The 17,022-nt window shown below is 36.5% G+C and overlaps 1 protein-coding gene across 5 annotated transcripts in view; it reads left to right on the top strand.

The window, feature by feature from the left end:
* The window catches only part of LOC124297934 (tachykinins), a 71,421-nt gene that overhangs the window by 29,499 nt on the left and 24,900 nt on the right, over positions 1-17,022 (top strand). For 2 of the 5 annotated variants that reach the window (XM_046749390.1, XM_046749389.1), the window contains exon 2: positions 7,183-7,219. The exons of 1 other annotated variant lie outside the window; for it this stretch is intronic. The gene's annotated coding sequence lies outside the window, so the exon portion shown is untranslated. Of the gene's footprint in view, positions 1-7,178; positions 7,220-17,022 lie in introns of all 5 variants that reach the window. 2 more of the 5 variants (XM_046749388.1, XM_046749387.1) reach the window with 1 other exon arrangement.

The raw sequence follows: 17,022 nt of genomic DNA, 5'->3' as shown, positions 1-17,022 counted from the left end.
ATTCAGCGTTGTAATATTTTGTGTTATAATCCTCGACTTGTCCTGCTTTTTATTCTTCTTCTTCTTCTTATTATTATTATTATTATTCTTGTTTATTTATTCTTTCTAATTTTGACGCAAACAGTTAAGGATGATGATAACGCAGTGTGAATTATTACCCTTAGCTCGTTATTCCTCAGGTTTACAGAAGCATTCAAACATCTGCGATACACGGAACGAGATATGAATTCATCTCGAGTGATTAAAGCACGTAAAGTCACTTACCGCAGAAATTATTGAATTATGAAAATTATTATGAAAGGTGTTGAAATGAAACGTGATGGACTTGGAATCCGTCTGGGAACCTGAAGATTAGTTACGTCGATATACGCATCGTTAAACCGGAACGCCTGAATTTAAGTAAAATAACTTTGGACACTGGAATTAATCCCCGTTGGTTAATCCGTTGATCGTAAGCATGAAAACTTTACGCCAAGTTTATTAAATGTGCGTAGAGGAAGGAACTCATGATCAGCCCGAGGTATTAATTATTGTATAAAATATCGTTCGGTGAACATTGTAAAACTGCGATTAAACAACGGGGAGTTTCATGCAAAGCCAACAAAAATATACAAAATCATTAAGACTGACAGTTTGCAAGACATTTTTTTTGTACCTCTGTTTTTTTTTCCCAACCTTTTTTGAATATTCACGGTTATGAGTTTCGTAAAAAATAGTCACAGTAGTGTTTCAGATTTTTCTGTACGTGAAAAATAACAATTTTGGAAGGACAAGCGAAGTTTGAACAGAATTTCGTTCACGTCAGATTTATCCTAGTGAAAAATAATACGTCGCGGTCAGTTCAAAGAATTTGAACAAGGCTATCCTAGAGTTTTTATCCGCAGAAGCTAAAAATTGAACAATGCGAAAGAATCTTGAGAAAATTCTAGATACAAGGAGAGAGTAAAATTAATATTGCAATCCACGTAAGTTTTCTGTTGTTTATTCACCAAAACATTGTTCGGCGTGTATATATAAAGCATCTTGGAAAGGTTGAAACATAGTCTGTCATGTCTATGCCCACAATGTGAGTTTCATGATTAAATAATTCGACGCTAATTAATCCCTCTTGCACAAAACTATTACTGTCCTTGACTGCCTATCAAATCTGTACACGTTGCTCGCATTAGATTCTATACACTTTTATTATGTATTTTACGCGTAGCTACGAAGCGTGTATGCGCCGTGTATTTTACAGCCTTGTTTTAACGGCTTAGTTTATACCGGATGCTACGTGTTTTACTTGTTTTTGTGTTATTTACGCCCGTCAAGTGAGGACTGGTTTAAAAAATGAGTTTGGAAAAGACGGTGAGTCAAGTATGCGACATCGATTTTCTATCGAAAATCTAATAAGACTCCACTTTTTTTCATCGATATTCTGGAATTAATTTGATGCATATACAATACAGAAGTTGTGTATATTGTAACGAAAATCCTTGAAGTTGTTGAAAAATTGTCGGTAAATACAAATTCCGAGTATATTCGTAGAGAATGCCGAAAGATTCGAAAAAACAAATTTCCCCAGAGTTGTTGCCGGACAACGTCGCGTCGATTGACTGCAATTGACCCGAACTCACGTATCGACATTCCGAGTATCCGAGTTGGGTTGAAGTGCCGGAATCCGGATAACCGTATCCTTTCGCCCCCGCAGCTCGTTTCGATCTTCTTTCGTCGCCTCGTGTTTACTCAATGGCTTGACTCGCTCTCCCTATCTCCCTCGATAAGTCTCTGTTTGCCTGCTACCCCAGTCTGCATCTTGAACAAACACAAACAAACACGAAATACGACACAGAAACCACCAAACTATTGCAGAGGTACGCGGGAATCGTCAAGTTTGATTTCTATCAAAATCTACGAAGCAATGGCTATCGCGTCGTAAAAGCAATTCTCGATACTGAGATTCACCGTTTGTCGCATTGTTGCAGAATTTCCGCGACCATGAACGAACCTGTACAGCCCGAATCGACGGTCAAGCGAAGAGATAACAGGAGAACGAAATTGAACATATTAGAGGTTCGTGGCTCGGTTAAAATGTTCTCGCGGATGCGAAAGGTATTCGACAAAATTACTGAAAATTATTGGATTCAATCTCAACACTCCAAAGAGGATAATCCAACATTTCTAACCCAAGTTGAGAGACATAAATTTCATAACTACGATGATAACAGAGGTACAAAAAAAAAAAAGTGCCTTATCCGGCGGATCAGAACACTGTGACTTTATGATTTGGACACGGTGAATCCGAATCTGATGGCGGAATTGCTCCATCATTCCCAGATTTTGATTACTTGAGCATGTATTGCAAGATTTTTCGATGCGCAAGTTAGAGTGGAATACCCTATATATATATATATATATATATATATATATATATATAACTGAAAATATGGGGGTGATGGAGCAATTCTGTTACTGGATTTTAATTCAGCATATCCTAAAACATAGCTAAACCATCAAACTCCCGATTTGTTAGATACTAGATCACAATTACAGGTGTAAACTATTACCAAAAACCTTGAAGAGCGGAATGGAAAATTACTTTCTTGACCTTCCGCATAACCTAAGCGAACTCAGCGCAGGAAAATTGGTCAACTTCATATTTACAATCGTAGAAAAAGAAGACTTCGAAGATTACTAAAAATAGCTAAGCAAATATGTGAATATGATATGAACGGAGTAATTAATTCAGTACGTAAATTACATTTATACTGTTCGCGAACTCGTGTTGTGCTAACATCTTGAAGATTTAACGATAAATGTTATTATTACTCCCACTCAACGTGTCGACACTCGATGCTTTAGTGTAGGACCCTTATTCGAGAGAACCTATTGCAAAACATTACCACCTGAAACGAGCTGGGTGATGAAGTAACTAAAGGCTAGTAAAACTTTTTAGTTTTCCCCCACGTTTGTCGGTAAAACAGTTTCTTCGCAGCGCACTCTCGAGATAAAAAAGTAAAGAAATTTCCATTGCTTGCTATTATTATAATCAATGCTACCACTCTTGCTAGTCAATTTCCTTTTCAACATTTATTTCCGTCGTTGCGGTAATAGAATATCACAAGTTTTCAAATAAGACACTTGAAGGTGAAACTTGGCTCACCCAGCTGTTCCTGCTTGATCACGAACGAGGAAACCGCATTCTTACCACCACTTACTCATTACTCCCCGACGGAGTAGTAGACGAGAAACTCGAGCGCAATTCGCAATCACCTGAACTGCGCTCTCAGTGGTGCGACTAGAGCGTGGTCAACCTGTGAAGTGAAGGTTTACCCTAGGGAGTAAACTTGGCTGCAATATGCCGTGGCAACTCGATTCAAACATCTGCCGTTGCATGTGCAAATTTATTTTTCTCCAGGTGTGCAGGAAGCTTCGCTGCATAAGCGATGTATAATGATCGGAAGTTGGGAAAGTTGCTGGCGAATCGGGATGGAAGAGGGCGTCCGATGATACACGCAACGTTCGAAACTGTGCGGTCGATCGGTTGGTACGATTGTAAAATTCGCGGGAAAGTTAGTCAGCTGGTTCTAACAGCTCTGACTTCTGTTTTCAGGCTGTTAGCACGCGTTGCACGAAGTGCTTATGTATGGATGTTCAATACACACCTACCTATCTACCTACTACCTAGTTTCTGCAATAAGGTTGGCAGTTCAAACTGCACCTTCGGCAGACGATGAGTGTTGACTAAGTCACGGTTCCTAGGTGCCAATTGAAACTCGAAGTTCTGTGAAGCTGCTTTTCGAAGGCTTACAACTGACGGGTGTTCATGACGTATATGTTAAGCAGAGCGTTTGAATGTCAACTGGGAAATATTTTCCCCGATGAACTGATAACTCGAATTCAAATTTTTTAAATACCTTTTATCAGAATTATCGTTCAATAATCTCGATCTCTTCGTTCCTTTTAACGCGGTTTACTTTGACAGTTTTCTGCACCGAGAAAACTTTCTAGTTGTTTACTGTTTTCATCGTTTATCATGAGGAAAAAATGTAGTTTCTTAAGTAAGCGGAAGATCTAGTAAGTTTTACTATCCTTACGGCCATAGTTTTTTTTTTTTTTTTTCCTTTAATCAATCGATTTACCATTTTATTAATTACTACCAGATAATTTGAAATGAATTTTTTTTCAAATTCTATACGGGAAGGCTAACTTGACGCTTGAACTTAGATTTTCATATTTATAACTACAAAACGAATCCAGTTAAAAGTAAGGAAAAATATTCGAAAAATCAGAAACGAGGGGGTTGATTTTACAAGTGGCAGAAAGAAGAAGAAACAAAACTACGAACAACGTATAATATTATTTTACGACATTTTTTCCCCATGGTGCACAACTTGACGCAAAATTTGGAATCTTTAATATCAGCTAGAAGTTATTGATTAGTTTGCGCGGGTGAACTGATCAACGACTTTGCTGAATTTACTCGCCGATCGATGCGCCACCGGCTGATATGCATGTGTGCTTTTGACTCGCTGTTGAGGTTGGGGAAATGGCTAATTTCTTGAGCTAAATGCCAGCTCTCGCTTCGTCGATCTACCGCAATTTCAAAACTGATTAATCATTCGTATCGCAGGAGTTGCAGAGGCTGCTATTCGTTGGTGTTAAGGACCTTCGTTCACCAAAAATCTATACGGTTTACTAGTTTCATTACGAGATTGTCGTACGTGAAGTATTTATAAGGTATTTTATATTCGTAAACCAGGATGATTTTTTTACGGACTTGATCAAAAAGCTCGTTAAATATTTTCAACTTCTTTTTTAACTCAGAGTTGTAAGTAATGCATCGTCCCGCAAGATTCTTAAAAGCGATATCCGCGTCGACAATTCTTGACGCGTTTCATCAGCAAAAATGTTTTGGAAAACCGACACAACGGCAAATACACTTCGTCCTAGAGCTGTGACAAGATCTAAATGCCAAGAGAGGTGAGAACAGCTCGAGAAGTAATCAGAATAATGTTCGGACGACACGACGAGAAAATAAGAAAAGAAGAAAATGAACCGTGTAGAGATTGAAATAAATAGTTATACCACGATTCCACGATTATCCTGATGAAAAAGACTCTCACGAATTTCTCACCATTTTTTTATTTTGTTTTTTTTTTTTTTTTTGTAGACTGTTTTGCGAAAAATTTTGCACATCAGTCTCGGATGAGTATGAATTATTTTGGTAGTGTTTGTTGTGTAGCCTTTTCAAGAAATTCTGGAGAAAATTTCTAAGATGAACTTAGATTCTTTTCATTGTTTCGGATTTAGTTGTGTTTAAGATGAAATTGGAAAGAATTTCGGGAACGATTCAAATTCTGAAAAAATAAAAATCCAAGTTTTTGTCTACCTGACTATTTGTTAACCAATTTCTAAAGAAAGTTCATATTTATTCGAATCTTTAATTTACGTCACAAATTTGAAAAAAAAAACCGAGTCCTGTTTCTGCGTATTTTCTGACGGTACAGGATTATAAAAAAATTGGAATGAATTTCTGAGAGAAAGTCAAAATTATTAGGAAAGTGTAAAAGTAAATTTATCTGAAATGAGGATGAAAAAATCTCGACCCTGCACAGAAAAATATTATTATTACAACCGGAATGACAGATAAGATTCGTTCAACAGAAATTTGCAATAACTGTTTTACTGGATATCCTGAACAATTAGTGATTTTTTAGAAAAATTGAGAAACTTTCGAAGATTCATTTACCGAATAAATTCGTATATAAATTTTTCATAGTTTCGGCAAACAATTTCCGGTGAAGCGTATAAATTCATCCGCTCTCCGATATTCGTGATCGGGAAAAACAATTTCTGACGTTGAGGTAAACACTCGCATATCGACGCTGGAAAGTCAGAATCTGAACAGGCGAAAGATATTGTGTGCTTAACAGAAATAACGCGGTTATTGCTCGACTAGTTTTACGTGGACGTCGATGAGCACGTGTAATCGAATCTTGATTGAATTCACAACCGAAGCAAAGCGCTGCTGCAAGCACGCTCGAAAGGTTGATAAACGAGTTCTAAATTATTTTTCTCCGTGTTCCGAAGTACGATATCGATTGATAAGAGCTGGCCGGTTTTCGTTCCTGGCTATCGCAGCGGTCAGCTTAGCTTTTATTATTTAATCGTCGTTTCGCAGTTGAAAGTTAGAATGAAATAGGTGCGCGGATTCACTTTGATCTGCAGTCAGTCCGGAGTCAAACTGCCGATGAAAGGTTCGAGGCTTAATGGACTGAAAATAAGCACCTGACGACCTTCGCGGTTTTTATTCCGTGCCCCTTTATCTGCCTCAAATTTGTTCTCCGGAATCGCCGCAGGGCATTGCCGGAGCTTCCGGGCACCATTTAACGTTTTCCTGTTGCAGCGACGAAGCAAAGGTGAAAATTTTTCTCTGTTCACGAAGTCAACGATTTTTCCGACGATTCTAATTTTCCCCTTTTTCAACCAGTTAGGTTATTCGACCTGCAATTTACGGCGCATCAATATTTCATTCGTTTAAATGAACCGAACAAATTCATTCGCGTAGAACACAATCTGCAGAGTGGGGCGGATTTTTTTATACTTGTGTCGCAATTTTGGAACATCAGAGCCTAAAACACGAGGCTGGGTAATACTTGAAATAATGGCTTCATTCTCGATTAGGATAGCAAAGATAATGCATTATCCATTACCAGAATAATGGGTAATTCGTCGAAACTAGGATTTGTAATTATGTACTTGAACAATTGACTAAAGACGATAACACAATTGGTAATTACTAAAGTATTGATTAATTCATTCGAATTGGATTAACCGTTACTAAAGTAATGAGTAATTGATTTAAATCGCACTAACCATTGACAGAGTAACGAGTAATGGATTTGAATTGCAATAATCATTACCAAAGTAATGGGCCGAATGATAAAGACGTATTCTTTAAATCTATTTTTTAAGATAATTTACTGTACATGTTATTACCGCATATAACTTTTGTTTCACGCTATTTTTTTTTTTTTTAAACATCGAGACAGAATGTTTTTCAAAACCATCCAAAAGAACGCGATACACATTATAGCTGAGAAAAGTCTGAAAATAAAATAATTCAGACGTTGTTGAGAACCCTTGTAGCAGCGTTAACCTGAAAAATAAATAAATTCCTACTCTACCTGTTTCAGACAGACCGCATTTGGAAAAGTACACCACTTCCAGTTTGTAGGTGAGTGTCTTGAACGTATCTATTTATACTCTTCCTGAAATACGACTATCAAAACTGTCGGTAAAATCGCTGCGCTAAACCGAATCGCCAGAGGCTGTAACTTGGTATGCTGCAGGTGAAAACAGATTGTATAGAGAACTTTACGAGTTAGTTCATCCACTCGCCCCGGGATACGGAGGTAACACAACTGGTGTAATCCTTATCGTGGTGTACGATTGCAACAAGGTTTAGTTGAAAGTGCCCACCCGCCAGTCGGCGAACATCTGTTTCTGTGATCCCAGAATGCGAGTGGGTTACTTTCACGAGAAATTCTCGGTCTATATACGCCTCACAAAGGAATCTTACGGGAGTTTAGAAGCGAGCTGAGAAACTAGTCAATCAAGGTGTATACTCGGATGCTTTGGGACATAATAATTACATCCTGGCGTTTGCGGCTTCCGGTTTACTCATTCGGAGAATAACCTCGGGCTGCAGTACGAAGAGCCTCTGAAACCGCTGGCGTGTCATGTTGAACAAGTGATTTGTGGTTCGGGGTTAAGCGGATGCTGTTGTCAACCCTTACCGACCCTTACCGACCCTTACCGACCGTTATCGACCGAGTAAAATCTCACTTATTCATACTCTTATTAAAGCCTTACGCATCAATGAAGTGAAAACTATGTTTCTTCACTTTTATAATATATATATATACTTGTTAAAACAGTTATATTTTTATCAATGATTTTCAACAAAGAATGTCCAGATTTTGTTCAATAAAAAAAATCTATTGTAAAACTGAATATGTGCGAATAGATTGAAAAATGCGAATTAAGTGTTACGAATTTTATGTTAACTCTTGGGCGTCTTCACGCAGAATGGAAATCGGTACAACTCATTCATCCCCGCAACACTGCTTGTATCCGACTACTTTTCTGATTTCTATTTACTTAGTACGGCGCGTAATTCAAACTGTGACAACAGTAATACGTCCCAGATTTTTTGATTTTCTTATTGCGGTAAAAAAATTGATTTTTATCTTTCACTCAAAACGTATACTTTTCGCTCACGGAATATAACGGATGGTCATCGGACCACTGAATTTTTGCATCATCATTCACGCCCAAATTTTCATATTGACAAAAAAAAAAAAAAAAACAAAGAAAAAAGAAAAAGCAAACACGCCTGCACACAAGGCTGAATAAACACTGGACAAGTTGGGCGGAAGAATGACGACATAGTCGTCGACGGAAGAGGAACACCACAAGGGGTTTTCCACCGATGGTGGGCATGTCAAAAGTGGACAGTGATGCGATGGAAAAGGTGGTGCAAGAGGGAATAGCTGTCGGCTAGTAGTTCGTATCCCACGTTTGTTTCAACGCGAGTCGGTCACTCGTGTAATCGCTGTAAGCATCACCCCCTTACCAACTTCCACCCCTACTTTCATCCCCCCCCCTCTCTCTCTCTCTCTCACTCTCTCTCTCTCTCTCTTCCACTCCGGGCGACCTTCTCTTAAAGTTGATCACTTGCGGAGTTCCTTTAAAAATCAACCGCATTGGTCTGTATCCGGTTTTGAATCCAAAATCGGTATTACCAGGGTGGGAAATAGTTCGCGAGAATTTCTAATCATGTTTTTTTCAAGAAATTTCCTTGATATATTATACTTGGCACGATTTCAGATGGATTTTTCTTACCCTCGAGCGAGTATGAGTAATTATATGATAACATGCCTGAGGTGTTTTGTAAAATGTAGGAAAAAAGAGAATGATATCTCGGTTTTTAATATAATTTAATGAAAAGTTACTGGATTTATTTTTATAAAAATATTTCAAGCTCATCAAAATCGACGACGTTCGGTTTTATTTCACTCGAACCACAATGTTAATAATCTTCTTTACTGCTTTGGAATTTAGAGTCGTTGAAACATATCTTGAGGGAATAAATTAATTTGCGAGACACAAACGAGTCGTGTAAGAAATTTTTCGAACGCAACCTTGTTACGCGATTTTACTATTTTTAGAAAATATTTAATACGACGAAAGTCAGAATCAATAATCTATATTCGCGATAATTGACCAAAAATATTTTTCCTACGAATTAAGAAAACAATCTGAAATAAAGTCTAGAGGTCTGCAGCATTTTCGTTATTCAATTTGAAATCATACGATGAAACGGAATACTGTATTTGAATTCCAATGATTCGTTTCTATCGAGGACATACATGTAAGCAAATTTACAAAAACACTCTATTTTTATCATCACGTTGGCACTGTCATGTATTTGATTTTTTCGACATTTCACCAATATTGACTAGGATCGATAAATGGCAATGTTGAATTAGGTACTGAAACGAGAAAAAACACGCTTTATTTATCATCCAGAAGATAACTAGCCTTCGAAATAAAATGAACAATCGTAGAGTAAAATCAAACGAGATTACTCACAGATTTCCGACGATTTCAAAGCGAACAACGAGGCGTTTGTTTATAATTTCATTATTTTGTACCGTCATATTTTCAAACAAATCGTAGCTTACGAATATAATAATTTAACAAATACTTGATTCGCGACAATATTTTATTAAATGTGACGAAAAATATCCGTTCCAGCCGACCCAACAATCTCCTCGAATGTGCTTTTCATCTTCCTGCTTGGTTTTATCAAACATACGGTGGTATCGAGCTGTTACAAACCTTTCACAAATATTCGGTAGAAAAAATGTCACGAAAGAAAAGTACAAAAATAGCGAGAGAGAGAGAGAGAGAGAGAGTGAAAAAGCAGGCGAAAAAGCTTCGCCTACTCGACTTCAGATAGCGCATCCTTTCTCGTGTGACGTATTTCAGGTAAAACACTGAACCAACTCCAGCGGAGTGTTGCTCTCTATTGTCTATTGAACAGCTTATCTCGCCTGTTTGTTCCTCGCGACGTTAAGGGTGGGCAACGGAGGGTGGTTCGTGTCGATGCTTCAGCAGCGGTGTCTCGTTGGGAAAAGAAAAGCTCGACTAGTTACATAGGGGTGAAAGAACGGGAGAAAGATAGTGCGCCATGTGGTGTAATGGTTGTTGGATCAACGGACGCTGCGACTCTCGTTGCTTTGCTGCTGATAAAAACCATTGTTTCTATCGTAGAACAACAGCGGACAACGTGTACCTAGGTTAGGTTAGGTTAGAACTTATATTGGGTTTCATGCACACCGAGGGAATTATTTCTAGTTTCGTGGATCGTACGGTCACGGACCGAGTAATTTTTTTATTTTGTTTTTTACGATAACCGAAAATACAGTTCTGGCTACAAAATAAAAATCAATTTCTTAGTCGTTAACAAAGAATTTAGCACGCGTTACTTTTCTTTTCGATCATGCGTTGAGAGTAAAATTTCATTTGTTACGGTAATTAGCAAAAATTCGGTAAAACAGGTATCGTTAAAAAAAACTGTTTGAATTACGAAAAACTTGAATTTATCGTTGCACAGGCATTAAATTTTCGTAACAGCTGCAAGAAAATATATCAACAGTGATCGTAATGAGTAACAGCTAGAAAACTAATTTTTATTTTCTACCTGGAACTATATTTTTCGATTGTGGTAAAAGAAATGAAAATAGTCAAGGACTGAGCGGTGACCGGAACTAAAAATTTCTCTCTGTGTGATTTCGCAAGTATCTTCGCGTGGTTAGTAATCTTGTTCGCTAGAGTAGGTATATGACAAGATAATTTGAACTTGAAACGAATCACGGTGAGGTAAAAACGGCCGTAATTCCTCTCCAACAATAAGAATTCTGTGCGTGGATAACGCGACACCATAGATTAATCATCGACGAAGAGGAATTTGCAATGTACGAGCATAAATAAATATTCGAGATTATTTATGCTCGGTACGGAGATTAGACGTGGTCAAGATTTGCTATTTATAGCTGTGCAATAAATCCAAGTATATTAAAAAAGAGACGTCAACTGTGGGTGAAAAGATCGGGGAAGAAGAAAATTTCAGACGTTGTCAACCACTGCTATCATTTTTATAAACCCCTGAAAACGACTTTCTTCGTTAATTTACCGGAGAAATGTTCGTAGAAATTTGAATCTCAGAATTCACCTTTCGATTCTTATTCATTGACAGCTAAAAAAATTCGAAACCATAACACTGTAAATGTGTTCAAATACCGTAATAATAATGAAAATAATATCACAGATAACTGATAATTTCATAAATGACTTTTATTAATAAACTTAAATGCAAGACTGAAATTTGTTAAATTGTTATTTGCAATAAATGTTTGAAAAGATATGTAACTTTTCTTCAAATCTGGATTATCGTTCTGGTTTCTACAAAAGTAAACTTTATATAACAAAAGTATACCTTCTTGTATTAGTTACGTAGAAGAAATCAAAATTTGACATTTAGAACCCAGTCTCAAAATTCGTGTTGACTTGTGATTATTAATCAACGTAAACGAAACAAAAACAAACTTTTGCGAGTAATGAATGAAGATTTTGGTTGTAACTCGATGCGTAGAATCTAAACTTATTTATTTAAATACAAACTGAGAAAAATCAGAAAATTTTAGTTCATCTTCGTAATCAGAGCTTGTAACAATATTTTCTCGCGATAATTTAGACACTCGTTCAAAAGTACGAAGAAATTATTTTTGTATAAAGTTTTTCCGCCGATCTCAACCTCGAATTTCTATCTGCTCAAGGGAATGTTTGTACGGCACTTCAACTTCTGAGGACTTCGCCTGCATACCGAACTAAATTTCATTTCATCCAAGATTCCGATTACTATTCCGTCCCGGTGCGCCTAACTTGATCTTGTGTTTGATTTCCTAGTCTTGCAAACGCTATATTTCACGTGTTCCACACTCGGCGAAGTCGTCCGCGAGTTCGCATCGAGATGCGGAGAAGGTGGGAGGATGGTTTTCATTCCCGACTAAACGGATTTCCAACCTTAATTAAGCAAACAGCAGATCATAGAGAATATTTCATAAGGGAAGTAAAGTATACAATCTGCTTTTGCAGGGGATTTATTGCCACAATTTTTTACTCGGGTATATCCTATCCGTTTTTTCGTACGATGCGCGATCGTTGCAAGATAGGATTTTTAAAATTACCAAATCAACCGAATTTGTCAACTTTTTCAAAACGTTTTAATTCTCGAGGGAAATTAATGAACTTAAATGTCTTGGTTTATTTCTACGATAAGTGGATCAGAGTAATTTCTTAATTGTATTACTGTCATTGCGACTGAACACTTTTCAGACAAAAAAAAAAAAAAAAACAAGAACAATAACGCGAAAGGCAAGCTTAGCAAAAATGAAAGTATATCAATTTTCCCCCGTTAAGTGTTCTCACAAAATAGTCGGTTATGAGTAGAACGAACGAGTGGAAAATTTGAAAATCATGTTTTTTAACCCGTGTTTTTTTTTAATCATATTTTTCTGTACAGCTATTTTTGCGTCATGAATATTCAAATATTTTTACAGTAATTTTTTGGAGATAATTTTTAAGAAATTCTCTAAAATTCTATTACTGGTTCCTACAATCTCAAGATCGATTCCATCGTGAAATATATATATATTTTTTTTTTTTTATTCACTTTTGTGCCTACTTCTTAATACTTTGATAATTTAAGATTAATAAAAATATGCAAGGCTTAAGAGTTTTAAAAATATCGGGAAACGTGTCGAATCTTATATTTGTCGAATTGTACGAAAGGTGATATTAATTTCAATACGTTTGCTATAGAGTTGAAAATATTATAGAATTTCTGAAAAATTCTTTGAAACTTTGAGCTTTTATTGTTGAGAACTCGAAACCTTCAACGTGTGAAAATAAAATAAATTAAAAGGTTAAAGTGGTAAAACAGTGAAAACTTTTGAATATTTATAACTCAAAAGTGGTTGCAAACAAAAAAATAAAAAAACAAAAGTGATAAAAAATGTGGTCGTTGCACGAACGTCATATCACCTAAAAAATTGTCAAGGAAATTGAACATCTTGATTATTAGGCATAGAATGCCCTATACCAAGCATGTGATATTTTTTTTTCTTGAGCGAAGCTTTCATCGGACAGGTATATTCTTCGAGATTCTCACACGCACACCGTAAAGCTTAATACCAGCGCAGCGGCCGCATAAAAACATGATTTATTAGCACGTTAGCAAAGTCGTAAAGATCCCGACTTCCGAGAAATTGTGCTTCTCTCTTTTTCACTAGCAATAATAGAGCAGGAAAGAAGGAAACACTGTAACGCACGCCATCTACGTTACCCTGTGAAGTTCTACTAAGATACTGTAATTTTTCAATTTTAGATCTCGCGATAGGCTTAGAGTTGAAAAAATTTGACAACACTAATGTCTAACCGTAAATAACTGTCTTATTATACGAAACAAGTGGCTTTTTGACTGGCCGTGAGCCGGCCCTCGAACTTCCGGTTCTTACACTGTAGGTTCCAAGTTTATAGGGAAAAAAAAGAATGGTATAAAAAAATTTTGATTCGCGATCAACGATTTCAAAACCCTCGGATATCACATTACATGAAAATATGACGATTTTTTTTACTTTCAACCCCTGTAATAGATTCACCGTTACAAATTTTGGAAGTCTCACCTTCGGTTCGTTATCGGTGACCCAAAAAACCTCCACCTACCAATTTCTACGAAAATCGGAATATTCTTAGGTTTTTTTCGATCCTATTGGATCGACATTTTGGATTTCGCAATCTGACTTCAGATTCGTGATCAGTCACCCAACAAACCGGCGAGTACCAATTTTCATCAAAATCCAAATGTTTGAAAATTTTTTTACAGCTTATTGATTACGTCAAATTTCAATTTTACAAATCTGACCTCAGATTCGTGATTAGTGACCCAAAAAACCTCGCGGTACCAATTTTCTTTCAAATCCATTCATCCATTCTCAAAATATCATCATTTCTATACGATTTTTTTGGAATTTTGTTCTTTAAATAATTGAAAAAAGAGGAAAAATAGCTAGAAAGTAAAGTCTCCTAAATTACTTATAATTTTTTTTTTTTTTCCAATCCTATTTGGATTGACACTATTTAGTAAAGTTCTAAATTATTGTTCAAACAACGTGCCGATATTTGATGTTTCTAAAAAGAAAAATTATTAACGTCTTGATTTTTCTCACAGAAATTTGATAAAATTCCACAATGACAATTAGTTTCTAGTTGTGTAGATTAAAATCCATGAAACTCCGACGTTGACTTATAGCTGTCGACACTGATCAACGAGATATTATTTATTGACAAGTTTCCCATTATTTTCAGTAAAAGTGTGAAATCTCCTCAATTTTTGACACTCATCAAATATCTAATTAGTTTTGTGTTATTTTTTTTTTTTTTTTGTTTTTGAACATAAGTGGCATAATCCGATACCAGATTATCAGATTGCAAGTTGAATCTCTAATTTTTGTGAATATTACTATTACTCTTATTACTAATAATGACGTGACAAGTATTTTGCGTAACACGAATTTTTGAAGTCGTTAAAAAAATACTCTTTTCGGGAAACTTTATCGATAGTCGGAATACCGTGTACCAAAATCGAAAAAATTTTGAAATTCAGCTGATGTGTTCCATTGACACAACGAAATATAAAAGAAAAATTGCGAACAGTAAACCTGTTCATGTTACCCCGATTCAGAAATCTCCGTCACGTACCAAACTGCTTTTTTTTTTTTTGTTAATCTTCTCATCATCTATGACGAGAACTTCCGTCGTCCGGAACGATGAGTAAACGGCTAGGCGAGTAACGAGGACAAAGTGAGGAAAGGATCGGGTGGCTAAGTCCGCTGACATGACTGGATTCATCAGCAAGATGATGCGTATGAGACACGGCGTCTTAACATAATTTACCGTAATACACAGTAACGTAGTTAACGCGGTATATTTCCTCTTCAGCACGCGAAGAACGTGACTTTGGACACGTGATTTCATCGCGGCAATCCTGCGAGAATTTTCCTCCCGCAATCGCAATCAGTTCCGCACAGCTGATCGCGCCAAAGTAAAGGTGAAAAAAGGAAAGCGAAGAAATCAAATTCCACGAAATTGAAGACAATTCTCGTATTCGTTATTGTCAGGGTTGATCCGCAGGCTTGGCGAAGATGGAAATCAACTTGACGCAACGCTGTGAGAAATTTTTAGTTCCGGTTACCGTTCAGTCCTTGACTATTTTCATTTTTTACCACAATCGAAAAATATACTTGGTTCTAGGTAGAAAATGAAAATTAGTTTTCTAGCTGTTACCGGAAACTCTAGTATCCATTACTCTATTCTTTCTCATTACGATCAGTGTTGCTATATTTTCTTGCAACTGTTGCGAAAATTTAATGCTCGTGCAACGATAAATTAACGTTAAAGCCTTGTTTAACTAAAAAAGTAGAGTAAACCGAAGAAACTGATTTTGCGTTTCAAATACCAAAAAAGGATCGACGATAGCGCAAAATGGTTACGCGTACCTTGTTTTTCGTAATTCCAATGATATTCAAACAGTTTTTTTAACCATACCTGTTTTACCGAATTCTTCTAGTTACTATAACAAATGAAATTTTTCTGACTGAAGATTGTATCGGCAATAGCGGTAAACCGGAAGTGAAATTGAATCACGAAAGTTTTACATTAGAGTACGTGAGTGCGGATTTTGAAAGGATTTTAACGATTCGATTTATCACGACTTAATTTATACGGTTAATCCTACTTAGGATTGATTTGATTTTTATTGAAATCTGTCGCATTTTTCATCAATCATTATCAAACGTGAATATTTTTGCCTAACAATGACTCAAGAATGTATAAATCATTGCAAGACGAAATTTGATTTACTTGGGTTTGTATTTGTTCAATTAAGAACTATTCAGATTTCTAGTAAATTCCGAAAAGATAAATATCTCAGGCGAATCAATTTTTCCTGCATATCTGTTTCATATTTTTATTCCACAGATTCTTTGAGTGATAGTTACAGATTTAGGAAGCTTATTTGGCTAGATTTTTGCACCATTTTCGCCTATAGACCAACATTTTTCTACTTCCGTTGTGAAAAATCTGATTCGAACTTTAACCCATCGCCTTGGTAATTATTCTCACCGGTAATCCTGAGAATTCAAATAGAAATATATCGTAGTAAAACTTTTTCGAAATTGTAGGTAACAATGAAAAACTACGTCCACCAATTGTTCGATCATGGTATAGTATAAATGTTCCAAAAATTGGTTCGTGTAAATTTTCTTACGCTGAAAATTCGATTCTTAATCGTAACAAGGAGTTTCACTCTTGATCGATCGAATTATAAAGCCACGGGATGATGGGAAAAGCTTCGTGGGAATTTAGTGCAAACGAGAGTGTAAATTGGAGTTAATCTTCATCATCCCTGTTTCGGACACGGGTAATTGTCGAGGGCGAATAACAAGGCAACGGCAACCAGGAGAATCCCGACGCGCACAGAGCCGCCACATTTCATTTTGATTCGGTGATTAGCTGCGACTGTGAAAACAATTTTTCAAAGTTCTAATAAATGCATTTCCAGTCTCTGATCCCCTCCGAACTTAACAAAACTTTTCAGGACTGTAGAACGGGTAAAAACATTAGACATTAATTTTTTCGTCCTTGCAGGATGTAGATTCTAATCGTAAGAGGGCGAAATCAACCACAAATATCATGTTTTTTCCTTCTTCGCTTCTCACCTGCGCCGAAGCGACAGTCATCCGAAAATATTTTGTTGAGATAAAGTGCTGGGATACCAGTTCGGATAAAATTGAAATCGATTTCGACTTTGAGATCAGATTTGAAATCAGAGAATGAATTTGAACCAAGAAT

This window comes from Neodiprion virginianus, chromosome 2 (genome assembly GCF_021901495.1).
Source record: "Neodiprion virginianus isolate iyNeoVirg1 chromosome 2, iyNeoVirg1.1, whole genome shotgun sequence".
NCBI classification, from domain to species: domain Eukaryota; kingdom Metazoa; phylum Arthropoda; class Insecta; order Hymenoptera; family Diprionidae; genus Neodiprion; species Neodiprion virginianus.
Note: the sequence above shows the minus strand (reverse complement) of the source record. Positions and strands in the feature narration are given on the sequence as shown.